General features: G+C 45.8%; 1 long non-coding RNA gene across 1 annotated transcript; it reads right to left on the reverse strand.

The window, feature by feature from the left end:
- Positions 1 to 7,454: 7,454 nt before the first annotated feature.
- On the reverse strand, positions 7,455 to 9,598 carry LOC133822904 (uncharacterized). Its single transcript, XR_009888069.1, has 2 exons — positions 8,493 to 9,598; positions 7,455 to 8,381 (listed from the first exon to the last, which is right to left on the reverse strand). It is a non-coding gene; the product is annotated as an uncharacterized LOC133822904 (long non-coding RNA).
- Between the last annotated feature and the right edge of the window lie 2,014 nt (positions 9,599 to 11,612).

The raw sequence follows: 11,612 nt of genomic DNA on the forward strand, positions 1-11,612 counted from the left end.
TCGGATCACGGCGAAAGCTTCCTCAAGGTCGTCACTGTGGTCCCCGGAGGTCTTGGAATTTACCAACATGTCGTCCACGTACACCTCCATGTTCCTCCCCAGTTGGTCCTTGAACATTCTGTTTACCAGACGCTGGTACGTCGCCCCAGCATTCTTCAAACCGAAAGGCATGACCACGTAACAGTAGACACCCTTGTCCGTGAGGAAGCTGGTGTGTTCCTGGTCCGCGACATGCATCTTGATCTGGTTGTATCCGGAGTACGCATCCATGAAGGATAAGAGTTCGTACCCGGAAGTAGCGTCTACCATCTGATCGATTCGCGGGAGAGGGAAACAATCTTTCGGGCAGGCCTTGTTTAGGTCCGTGAAGTCAATACACATTCTCCAGGACCCATCGGGTTTCGGGACCAGAACTGGGTTGGCCAACCACACGGGATAGTGCGACTCCTGGAGAAAGCCTATGGACATCAATTTGTCCACTTCAGCTTTGACGGCTTCGGCTCTCACTGGGTCCAGCGGCCTCCTCTTTTGGCGAATTGGAGTTGCAGATGGGTCTATGTTGAGTGCGTGGCATGCAACATTGGGATTAATCCCCGTCATATCAGCGTGGCACCATGCCAGGATATCTTGATTATCCTTCACAGTGGCCACGATCTTATCTCGAACGGCCGATGGCAGGTTTTTCCCCACCTGAATGACCTTGGTGGGTTCTCCCGGGTTGAGGATCACCTCTTCGACTTCCTCCATCGGCTCTATTGCTTTCTCGATTCCCACTCTTGGGTCGAGTTCGTCAAAGTATGCCTCCTGAGCACCCCCAGTTTCTGGCAATTCTTCCGCCAAAGGAATGGCAGCAAACGTCTCTTGGACCGTGTAGACGGATCGGACGGAGACGTTATAACAGCTCCGTGCACTTCTTTGGTCTCCTCGGAGGGTGCCAATACGCCCATCGTCGCATGGAAACTTCAAACATAAGTGGCGTATCGAGGTTATGGCCCCACAATCGATCAGGACCGGTCGGCCTAAGATGGCATTATACGCCGTGGGGCAGTCGACCACCACGAATGTGCTATGCTTGAAGGCACAAGCGTCGCTTTCTCCTCTGAGGGTGACTGGCAGTTGAATTTTGCCTAATGGCATGAGTGCGTCCCCATTGAAACCTTGAAGCTGGATGGGGCATGGGGCCAGGTCTGTCTCGGTCAATCCGATCGCGTGGAAGGTCGCTTTGAAGAGGATGTTCACGGAGCTTCCGTTATCGACCAAGATCCGTGAGACCTTCTTATTGGCAATCTGGGCTTCCACCACGAGGGGATCGTTGTGGGGGAAGTGCACATGTCGAGCATCGTCCTCCGTGAAGGTGATGGGAAGATCCATCATTCAGGGACGTTGAGCAGGTGATTGAACCAAGGCGCACATCTCCTCGGCGTGCTCTAACTCCCTCAAGTACCTCTTCTGGGAGTTGCGGGTGCTTCCGGCAAGGTGTGGTCCTCCGGAAATGGTGGCGACGTGTTCGTCAACGGGTGGCGGAGCAAGGCCGGGCGGATATGGGTTGCCTGGTCCTGGAGCCAACAAGGCAATGGGCGCCGGAGCGGGTGGAGCAGGAAGTGCGGGGAACTGAGACCCGGGAGCTTGGGGGTGACCGGCTCCAGGAGCGCTAGCGGCCCCCCTCTGTCCCGGAGAATATGCAGCTCCGTGAACTATCCCCTGTCCGGGATAGATAATGGGTATCCTCACCCACTGACCGAGGTGTCCCGCTCTTGCCAGGGACTCGATCTCATCCTTCAGCTGAAGGCACTCATTCGTGGTGTGCCCCACGTCTCCGTGGAACTCACACCTCTTATTGGAGTCTCGCGGACGCCTTCCTCCGTGAGACACTTTCGGGGGCTTCCTGTAGTTGACCATATTACAGGTCGCCCGATAGACATTCTCTCGCGAGTCTATCAAACTGGTATATTCCGTGAACTTGGGCTCATAGTCCTTCCGGGGTTTCTTTGAATGGTCTCCCCGGTTGGAGTTTCTTCCGCTTCGTTTGCTCCGCGATTGGCTCAAATTTCGTTCTGGGGCTTCCGCTTGCGGCTGCGGCATGCCAGGAGCGATACTACATCCGGTTTGTACTGCTCCGTACCCAGAGAAATGGGTTTGACTCGGCGTCTGAGCAGACGCGGAAGGCCCATACACACTTGGAGTGAATCGGGCTCCTGGAAGCGTGAGGGCTGGTGCGGGAGCTTGCGAAGCAAAGCTCGGCGCAGTCACGGAAGGCGTTGGAGCCGGGGGAACTCCAAAGGCCTGCTGGTAGGCATCCTCAAGGTTGATGATTCCCTGAGCTTTTGACATGAATTCGGACAGCGTTTCTGCCCGTCTCCTTTGCATTTCCCCCCATAGCAAGGAGCCGACAGTAAGGCCCGATTGAAGGGCGATCAGCTTCATGTCATCGCTGACCTTGGTTTTTGCAGCAGCTTCCATCATTCTCTGAATGAAAGCTTTGAGGTTCTCAGTGGGTTGCTGCTTGATGTTGGTTAAGGAACCAACCTCCATGTCGTGGTCGCGGGCAGCAATAAACTGCCTCCTAAATGCGGACTGTAGCTCCTTCCAACTGTGGATTGATCCAGGAGCTAATATTTTCCACCAGTCCTCCGCGGACTTGGTAAGGGTGAGTGAGAAGCACATGTATTTGGCGTCCTCACTGACACGCGCCACTTGCATCATTTTATTGTATTTAGCTAGGTGGGTACGCGGGTCTGTCCTCCCATCATATAATTCTATGTGAGGCATTTTGAAGTTATCCGGGAGGGACGTTTCCGCGATCCTCCGAATACATGGTTCCGGGTCTTCCTCCTCAGAATCTGACAGGGCCCCACTTTGCTTCCGGACCAGCTTGGTCAAGGCAGCAATCTGTTCCTCGAGCCTCTTCGTATCACTCTCCGGGAGGTCACGTCCCCGGAGCTTGTCATTAATATGATTTCGGAGGTCATGTCCGCGAGGCCGGGCCTTTTCTCCTTTGGCCTTTTCATACTTGGCCTCCAACCTTCTTCTTAGGTCCACCGTGGACCAGCTATCCTCGGAGTGCGAGTTCGCGGCCCGACCGTCCTGGTTGACGGAATCACTGGGGCGGTTGTTCCTTCCCCTAGGCCTGGGTGCCTTAGCACCGGGCCCTTTAGGCATAGAGTGCCCCCTTGGGGCTGAAGGACGTCTGGGCTTAGGAGCGCCAGAGACCTTCTGCGCGCGGGGGGGGGGGGGGGGCAGTCGGCCTGGTGATTCATGCCTTTAGGAGGTGCAGGGGCGTCAGCGCGCACAGGCTCTCCAACTTTTTCTTTGCCCTTGTTAGGGGCGGCTTTGGATGGTCCAGCAGCGGCTGGATCCGGCATGGGGGCATCAGCACCACCTAGAACAGAGGCATCCTCGTCCGAGTCGCCTAGATCTCCGAACTTACTTTGGAGGCGCTCCATCATGCGTTGCATTCTTTCGGAGACGCGCTCCTGCTCAGCAAGCTTGGCCTTAGTGCCACCAGTTCTTCGGCTACTTGGACCAGTTCTGGGTCCTTCTCATAGTAGCAGCCGTCCTTGTAATAACCGTCTTGGACATACTCTTCTTCGTCTTCTAAGTATGTTGTATCTTCGGTACTGACCCGATCCTGGCGGGATGTCGGGTCTTCACCTTGGTAGTCCAAGGGTTCGCTTTGCACCACATCTTCCATCACGGTATCGGGGTTGACCGTAGCATTTTTGTCAACAGCGGATTTTCTCGTAGTCACCATCTCTTTAGCACGAAGTGGATACAAAAAACGTACACAGAAAAAGAGCTGACTAACAACTTCCTACAGCTCTCAATGAAAGCACCAAAATGTTTACCGAGTTTTTCGGAAACGAATATAAACAGAATAATAAAAAGATAAGAATTGTAGAAATGCTGAAATGTAACTAAACAAACAGTGTTTTTACGTGGTTCAGGCGTTAACAAGCCCTAGTCCACGAGTCGATGTTATTATACTTGGAAAAGGTTACAGTAAGATGGCTGGTGCACAAGAACTTCACACACTCACAGTGTTTCTCTCGGGTTCTCTTGAAGAAGATGAAGCTAGAGAGATTTTAGTAGAGTTTTTGCTATGTGATTTGTTCGTCCTCCCCCTTCTTGTAAAATGAAGGGGTCTTTATAGCTAGGGTTTCGGATTAGGGTTTTTCTCTACGTACCTGAGTCTTAATTACACCAGCCATAAATAGGGGATACAATTACTGTAGTAGCATGGCTACAAGACTCTATGTGGGTATATTTACGTGAAAGTATGGGGAACACACAAAGTCAGCCGTCTTTTCCAAGTTGTCAGCGGAACAGTAGGCGAAAAGGTACCCTTAGGCGTGCTGGGATGTGTGCGGCTTTGACCTGACGGGCGTGTCAGGCGGGATCCTGTGTCAGACGGATATCATTCCAAATATGCCTTCTCCCGGACTCGACCGTTCGGTCTTGTTCTGTGCGAGGCACGGAACTGTTTCCGCGGAGACCACTCGAAGAGCCTCTCCTGGAAGGGGCCTCCCCGAGGGGCATCCTTCGGGAGCTCCGGGAGAGTCGACGAGTTTCCGTGTTGTGTTTGCTTGGAAGAGTAATCCGGATACTAAACAGGAGAGGCGAAGCCTTTCTGTCCATCCGCGAGCTCTGGTCACCTACCGTGAAAGACATCGATAATTCTGCTTCCCCGAGGACATCAATCTAAACGCTATCCGGAAATCTGGACAACATTTACCCCCCAAGGTCACGGAGTTTTGAGAGATCTGGGAGCTTGTACAGTCTTCCGGGTATTTCGGTCTCTTAGATTAGGCGAGGGGCCACCTTCTGTGTTCCCGGAAGAGTTCCTTTTTCCCGCCTGAGTGTTAGTATGAAAAAGAAAGGGAATTTCTTCTGTTTGAACTCAAGTACTCAAGTGCGGCAAGGACCACGTGTCATTCTGGAAATGGTTCTGCGACCAAGACGTGTGCGTGAGGCGACTGGTTGGGTATGCGTGCGTCAGTCATCTGAGTAATGATTTGACGGTTTTTAATGGTACTCCAGGCCCGAGGTGGTGTAATGATGGGAAATAAATACTTTATTCCCATCCGAGGAGTCATAAATAGGATCGTCGCATCATCTCCAGCCGTTGGATCCGATACACACGGAATGGGAAGATCGGGACCGTCCATTTGAGGAATTCGAAACGACTTCTTCCCTGCTATAAAAACGAGGGAAAGGACCTTTCTTCCTCTTTACGCTTTCAAATTCTCTATCTTTCGGATTTTCAGATTTCCAAACCTTCGAACTCTCAGGCTTCCCAGCTTCCGTTCCTCCGAACTTGCCACTTCTTTTGGTAAGGATCTGTAAACTTTTTCTTTTGATTTGGCAGTGGGTTTATTCGCCGAAGTTCCTGGTTTGAATCGTCGTTCGTCTTTGCAGCTTTTACTTCTCACGATCGTGCTGGGCAGTGATCCAGTTACTCCTTCAACCTCCAACTACCCGAATATCAGTAAGTATTTCTACTTTGCTCTTTCCTCCCAGACCTTAGGTCGTTGGTAGTTGTTAGAGTAGAGGTTTCTGCCATTATTGCTTATGTGCATGCGTGAATAGGGCTTTGGTAGGCATGTGATTGATGTGAGTCGATAAGTAGCCTTTTCTGCATGCTTTGGCGATTTGCGTTTGGAAAGTCGCCCCTTGTTTTGCTGTTTTAGGGCATAAGCATGAACGCCTTTAGGGTGTCTTTCTCTGGAAAAGCACTTCTTTTGGTGGGCTTAGGCTCGGAGTCTGAGTCTGGTTCCTTGCTGCCCTTCGGGTTGCATGGTGCCAATCCCTCGGTAAGCTCGGTGGGAGCCTCTCCAAGCAGTTTTCGGGGAGGGTCTCCCCGACGCCTTTGATACCACTAGGGTATGACAAGGGTGCTGACTGCTTAGAGTGTTTTCCTCTTTCTTTCTTTTGTCCAGTGACGAACATCTCAAAGGAACAACTCCTTGCTGTGGGGGAGGCTGATTCTGCCCAAGAGAAGGGCTCTCCTGTCGCTGGTGGAAAGGGGAAAGGAAAGGCGAAAGTGGTCGCGGCTAGCCCACCGACCTCTAATAGTTCCATCTGGGAGATGGACCAAAAGCCGAACCTTTTCAGGAATTATGGCATGCTGGAGCTGTATTCCTCTATATTTAATTAAAATATAAATATATTTTTATGTTTCTATTTTTATGTCAAATTTTTATTTTAGATTATTAAATTAACTAATTTAAAAAGTGATTACTTGAAGTAGAAGTATGCCATTGGGTTTCTTAAAAAAAGCTCACATTTCTCTCTCTGGCGATTAAACTTTCTCTCGCCTTGTAGGGTTAGGGTTCCTGTCCTTTTCCCTCTCGTCCAAGGCAGCCACAACTGGCTTCGGCCCTGGCCGAGAGGCGATACAGTCTCGAAGTCTGTGCTTTGAAGATGCCCTTAGGTTGGGGCTCTCGGTCTAAAACTCCTAAGTCTTTCGCATGGATTGGTATTGCTGGGGAGACAACTCGTAGGTTCCATCGGTGTTCGGTGGGTGGTGTGTCCTCGGGTAGGGTTGGATCTATGGTGGAGGGCTGGAGAGGCTGGGCATTGCTTCTGTCATGGTTGGCATGCGAGGTGCTAGTGTCGGATAGTATAGTGGGGGTTCAGTTTCTTTGCCTCTTTGGAATGTGGGTGGTGATGGAGTGATCTTTCTCGATTCAAGGGGCTTGGACCTTTCAATTTCTTCATTTTGACTAGTTTTTGTGTGGTGGTGGATCGAGTCTTGGTGCTTTGGCTTCTTCTGGCATAGCTAATTTGTTCATGTTTTGTTTTTTCTGGTTTTTTCTTTTTTTTTTTGTTTGTTTTTATTATCTTTGTTGTTGTATCAATGGAATTTTTCTCCTTGCCTGTTTCATCTTTGGATGGTCTTACCGATTTGGTTTGGAGCGTCGTCGCTTAATTGGTAGATTTTTAAAAGGCGACCGTCCAGTTTGTGAGTCTCGCCAGGGCTAATTGTGGCCCTCCCATTGGGGTTTTGTTCCTTAGTCTGTTCTTGGTGGGATTAGTGTTGTGCTTGTCACATTTGCTTTGAATTTTTAATCGACTCGCCATATGTTGGCCATCTCTATTGTGAGATTTATGCAGCTTTTTTTTTGCTTGATCTTTGGACTTTGTCCGCTGAGCCACTGGTTATATGAAATTTCTTCCATAAAAAAATTAACTACTTAAAAACAGGGGGCATTTTGGTCATATTAAAAAATCTCGACTAAAATACAATTATTGGTACTATTTTATTGTATTTTGCAAAATGTAGGGTCCTAATTGTCATTTAACAAAATGGATGGTTCGATCAATAACTTTCACTAAACACACGGGCTAAAGGATGCAGCGGGTTGGATGGGTGAGCAATGCTCATGCCAAATCCATGACAACAAGGGGAAAACACAAAATATGAGAGACACTTCAAACTCTATCTCAAATATCAATTCCAAAAGTTCCCTTACAATAAAACAAGTGATGTATTTATAGAACCCTAACAAATATGAAAAAATAAAGTAAATAAACAAAATGAGAAATTATTATTGGGACACATCATAATATTCTAGATTATTCATACTACATCATTCACTCTCTTTATGAAAGAACTCGATCTCAAATTAAAATTGAAGCACACAAAAAGGCTGCATAAGGATTGAAGGAAGCTTGAACTAATGAAGCAAATAACACTATTGTTGAACTTGTAAGAGTAGTAAACCCCAACAGAAAAGTCTTCTAACCCATTCAAAAGGCACAATGGTAGCAAAGAGATAGCCAAACAAAATGATAACATAGGCCAAGCTATCCACCATTAATGTCGCATTTCCATTTTAGTCTCAAAGTCTTCAAAAGCAATACCAAAAGTACCAAATTCTTCATAGACAAACTTAGCATCAAATAAACCTTGCTTTGCATTCATGTTCTTCTTGAAAGCTTTCTTTTTCGAACAACAAATCAAACTCAATTTTGGTGGCCAAGACAATAGTCTCAAATAAATTACACAAAAAGAACAAGCACATCTTCTCCCGAATTTCTTCTTTTAACCCACTAAGAAATCTAACAACTCGTTGGATCTCAAATTCATCAACATTAAGTAGTTGGCATAGCTTAGAAAACTCATTGTCATATTCTAATACTAATATTTCTCCTTGCCTACAATTGCAGTTTTTTTTAAATAAAATTGGATCAAAATTAGGAGGAAGAAAAAACTTACTGAGTTGTTTCATGAGTGTCCAAGTTTGCACCAATTTTTTACCTTCTTTCTTTCATTGATGCACTTATTGAGTCCAGTGGGCTTGAGCGAGACCTTTTAATTTTGAAACCATCAATTTTTATTTTTCTATGCTCCTCAATTTGAACTTAGTCAAAATAATAATCTACATTTTGTAACTAATCAAGCATATCATCAATGTGATCATTATATCCATCAAAACGTGGAATATCAAAATAAATGTCGTAGCATTCATTTCCATGAGTTAAGCACGTACCAAACTTTTCAGAGAAATCATTCAATTGATTTGAGCCCATTGTACCTTGGTTTTCACTTGGTGTCTCACATTGATTTGGACCTGAATTAAATAAGCCATGACTCATGTTTTTTATAATCTGTGGGTCATTTTTATCATGGGCCAAATTGGAAAAGCCAGCCTCCATACGTACGTGATGCCCTATCTTCTTTGTTGTGACCCGCCAATATCAACGGAGGAATGGTATAAGTAGGCTCTGTATTCTTCTCTTCTTCACTCGGGCACGCTCCCCATTTTTCAACGTAGGCGGCCACGTTTTCATCGGAGCTGAGGCTATCTCTGTTGGCCAACGAAGTCATTTTCATCTTGCAAAACTTTGCAGCAGCATTGTTTATGAAACACGCCGATACAATGGCATGGATCTCGTTACTGGCACATGGATGAATTTTTCTTTGTTGTTGTATTGGTTGTCATAATTTTGTAAATAAACAAAGGAGATTTGAGAGAGAATCAAAAGGGAGGCTAGGTTTTCATCATATCAAAAAGATAGAGATAAGAGTACAAGAGCAACAAAATATATAGCCAAAATATTGAGAGGCTAAAAGACTAAACTACCCTTACATATTAATAAAACTTATATTATTAACATCCCCCCTCAAACTCACGATGTATTTGCGGGAAGCATCGAGAGTTTGCTAACTAATAAACGAAAATGAGAAATAGAATGAGCCTTCGTAAACAAGTAAGCAATCTGCATAGCGAAAGTGACAAATGGTAAGGTGATGGTCCCATTCTGATAGTGGTGATGAGTAAGATGGCAATCTATCTCAATATGTTTCGTGCGCTCATGAAAATGGAGTTGCGAGTAATCTGAATAGCACTAACATTGTCACAATGCATCGGAGTGGGATCTGAGAAAATAACACCCATATCGGCAAGTAACCAATGCAACCAAACAATTTCAGCGATAGTGGAGGCCATGGCACGATATTCTGCTTCTGTAGACGAACGAGAGACAACAGTGTGTTTTTTACTCTTCCAAGAAATAAGAGAATCTCCCAAAAATATACAAAAACCAGTGGTAGATTTGCGATCCGTACAATCACCACCCCAATCTGCATCTGAGTAGGCACATAACTCTAAAGTAGACGTAGATGGAAAAAGCAGACTCTGAAATTGAGTTCCTCGAAGATATCGAAGAATACGAAGCATAGCTGCCCAATGAACGGTAGTGGGAGATGAAACAAACTAACTAACAATGTGAACTGCATAAGCGATATATGGCCTGGTGATAGTAAGGTACACTAAGCTACCAACCAGAGTGCGATATAGAGAGGGATCTGACAAGGCAACACCATCAGATGAAGAATACCTAGCATTAAGCTCAAGAGGGGTATCAACAGTGCGAGAATCAGAGAGACGAGCCTAATCGAGAATGTCAGCAATGTACTTAGATTGAGAAAGAAGATAGCCACGAGGAGAGTAAGCTACTTCTGTCCCTAAAAAGTACCGTAGGGAACCCAAATCTTTCATCTCAAATTCATGAGCCAAGTGCGTTTTCAACAGTTATCCCATTCGCGTCATCCCCGGTGATAATCATATCATCAACATATAAAGAGAGTAAAGTGCGGCCAGAAGAAGTACACCTAACAAAGAGAGCTTAATCATGTGCACTGGGATGAAAGCCTAGAGAAGTACTCACGATGGAGAATTTTTCAAACCAAGCTCGGGGAGCTTGTTTAATCCCATAAAGAGCCTTCTTCAATCTGCAAACTTCTCCTGAATTATAAGGAACACCTGGTGGAGGAACCATGTAAACTTCTTCTTGAAGATTCCTGTTCAAGAAGGCGTTTTTAACGTCTATTTGAGAAATGGACCACTGTCGAGCAGACGCAACAACAATGAGAGTACGAATAGTGGTATGTTTGGAAACTGGAGCGAAAGTTTCCTCATAATCCATCCCATACTCCTGAGCAAATCCTTTAGCAACCAAATGAGCTTTGTACCTCTCTACTGACCCATCAGACTTAGTCTTGATCTTGTAAACCCAACGGGAACCAATAGCACGCTTCCCCACAGGAAGAGGAACAATATCCCAAGTACCTATCTTGTACAATGCAAAGACTTCTTCAGCCATTGCCTACTGCCAAAGAGGGTCAAGAATAGCCTCTTTATAGGAAGAGGGTTCAGAGAGTTGGTGAATAGAATTCAAAAAAGAAGAGAAAGAATAAGAATAAGTGGAGTAGACAAAATCAGGTAACTGTGTGGACTTACGAATTCTTTGAGGGTAGCGAAGAGGAGGAGCAGGATCCAAAATCTCAGAAGCATCTTGGGCAGTAGTAAGGACAAAAGGGACTTCGACAAGCTGAGAACCAACATCTGCAGAGTTAAGAGTATCAACAGTACAAGAATCAAATGGATCAATACGAGTGAGATCAGATTTGTGGAGATTGGGGGTGTTCAATGGAATAGAGTAGAAATGTGTATGCTCAAGAAACACAACATGACGAGAAACATAGATTTTTTTACTAATAGGATCATAACATCGATATCCTTCTTGACCTTCACCATAACCAATAAATACACAAAGAGTGGAATGAGAAGTAAGCTTACTACGTTCAACATGAGGACGGAGAACAAAACAAGTGGAACCAAAGACTCTCAATGAAGAATAATCAGGAGCGTGACCATAAAGTTTTTCAAAGGGAGACAGACCTGAAGTGACAGATGACGAAATTCTATTGATTGAATGAACTGTAGTCAGAATGGCTTCCCCCCAGAACTCACTACGAACATAAGCAGACAATAAGAAAGAACGAGCATTTTCAACAATGTGTCTATGTTTTCTTTCGACAACCCCATTTTTCTCTGGTGTATCGGTACAAGAGGTTTGATGTAAGGTACCATCTAAAGCAAGCAATTCAGAGAAACGATTGGAGGTATATTCACCACCCAGAACACATCGAAAACATTTGATAACAACATTATGTTGAGTTTTAACAAAAGCACGAAACATATGATAAATCCCAAGGAAATCAAAACGATGTTTCATAAGATAGACCCAACAAAAACGAGTATAATCATTGATAAAAGAGACATAGTAACGTGATCCACCTTTTGTTAGAACGGGTGATGGCCCCT

Source organism: Humulus lupulus, chromosome 1 (genome assembly GCF_963169125.1).
Source record: "Humulus lupulus chromosome 1, drHumLupu1.1, whole genome shotgun sequence".
In the NCBI taxonomy this organism is placed as follows: domain Eukaryota; kingdom Viridiplantae; phylum Streptophyta; class Magnoliopsida; order Rosales; family Cannabaceae; genus Humulus; species Humulus lupulus.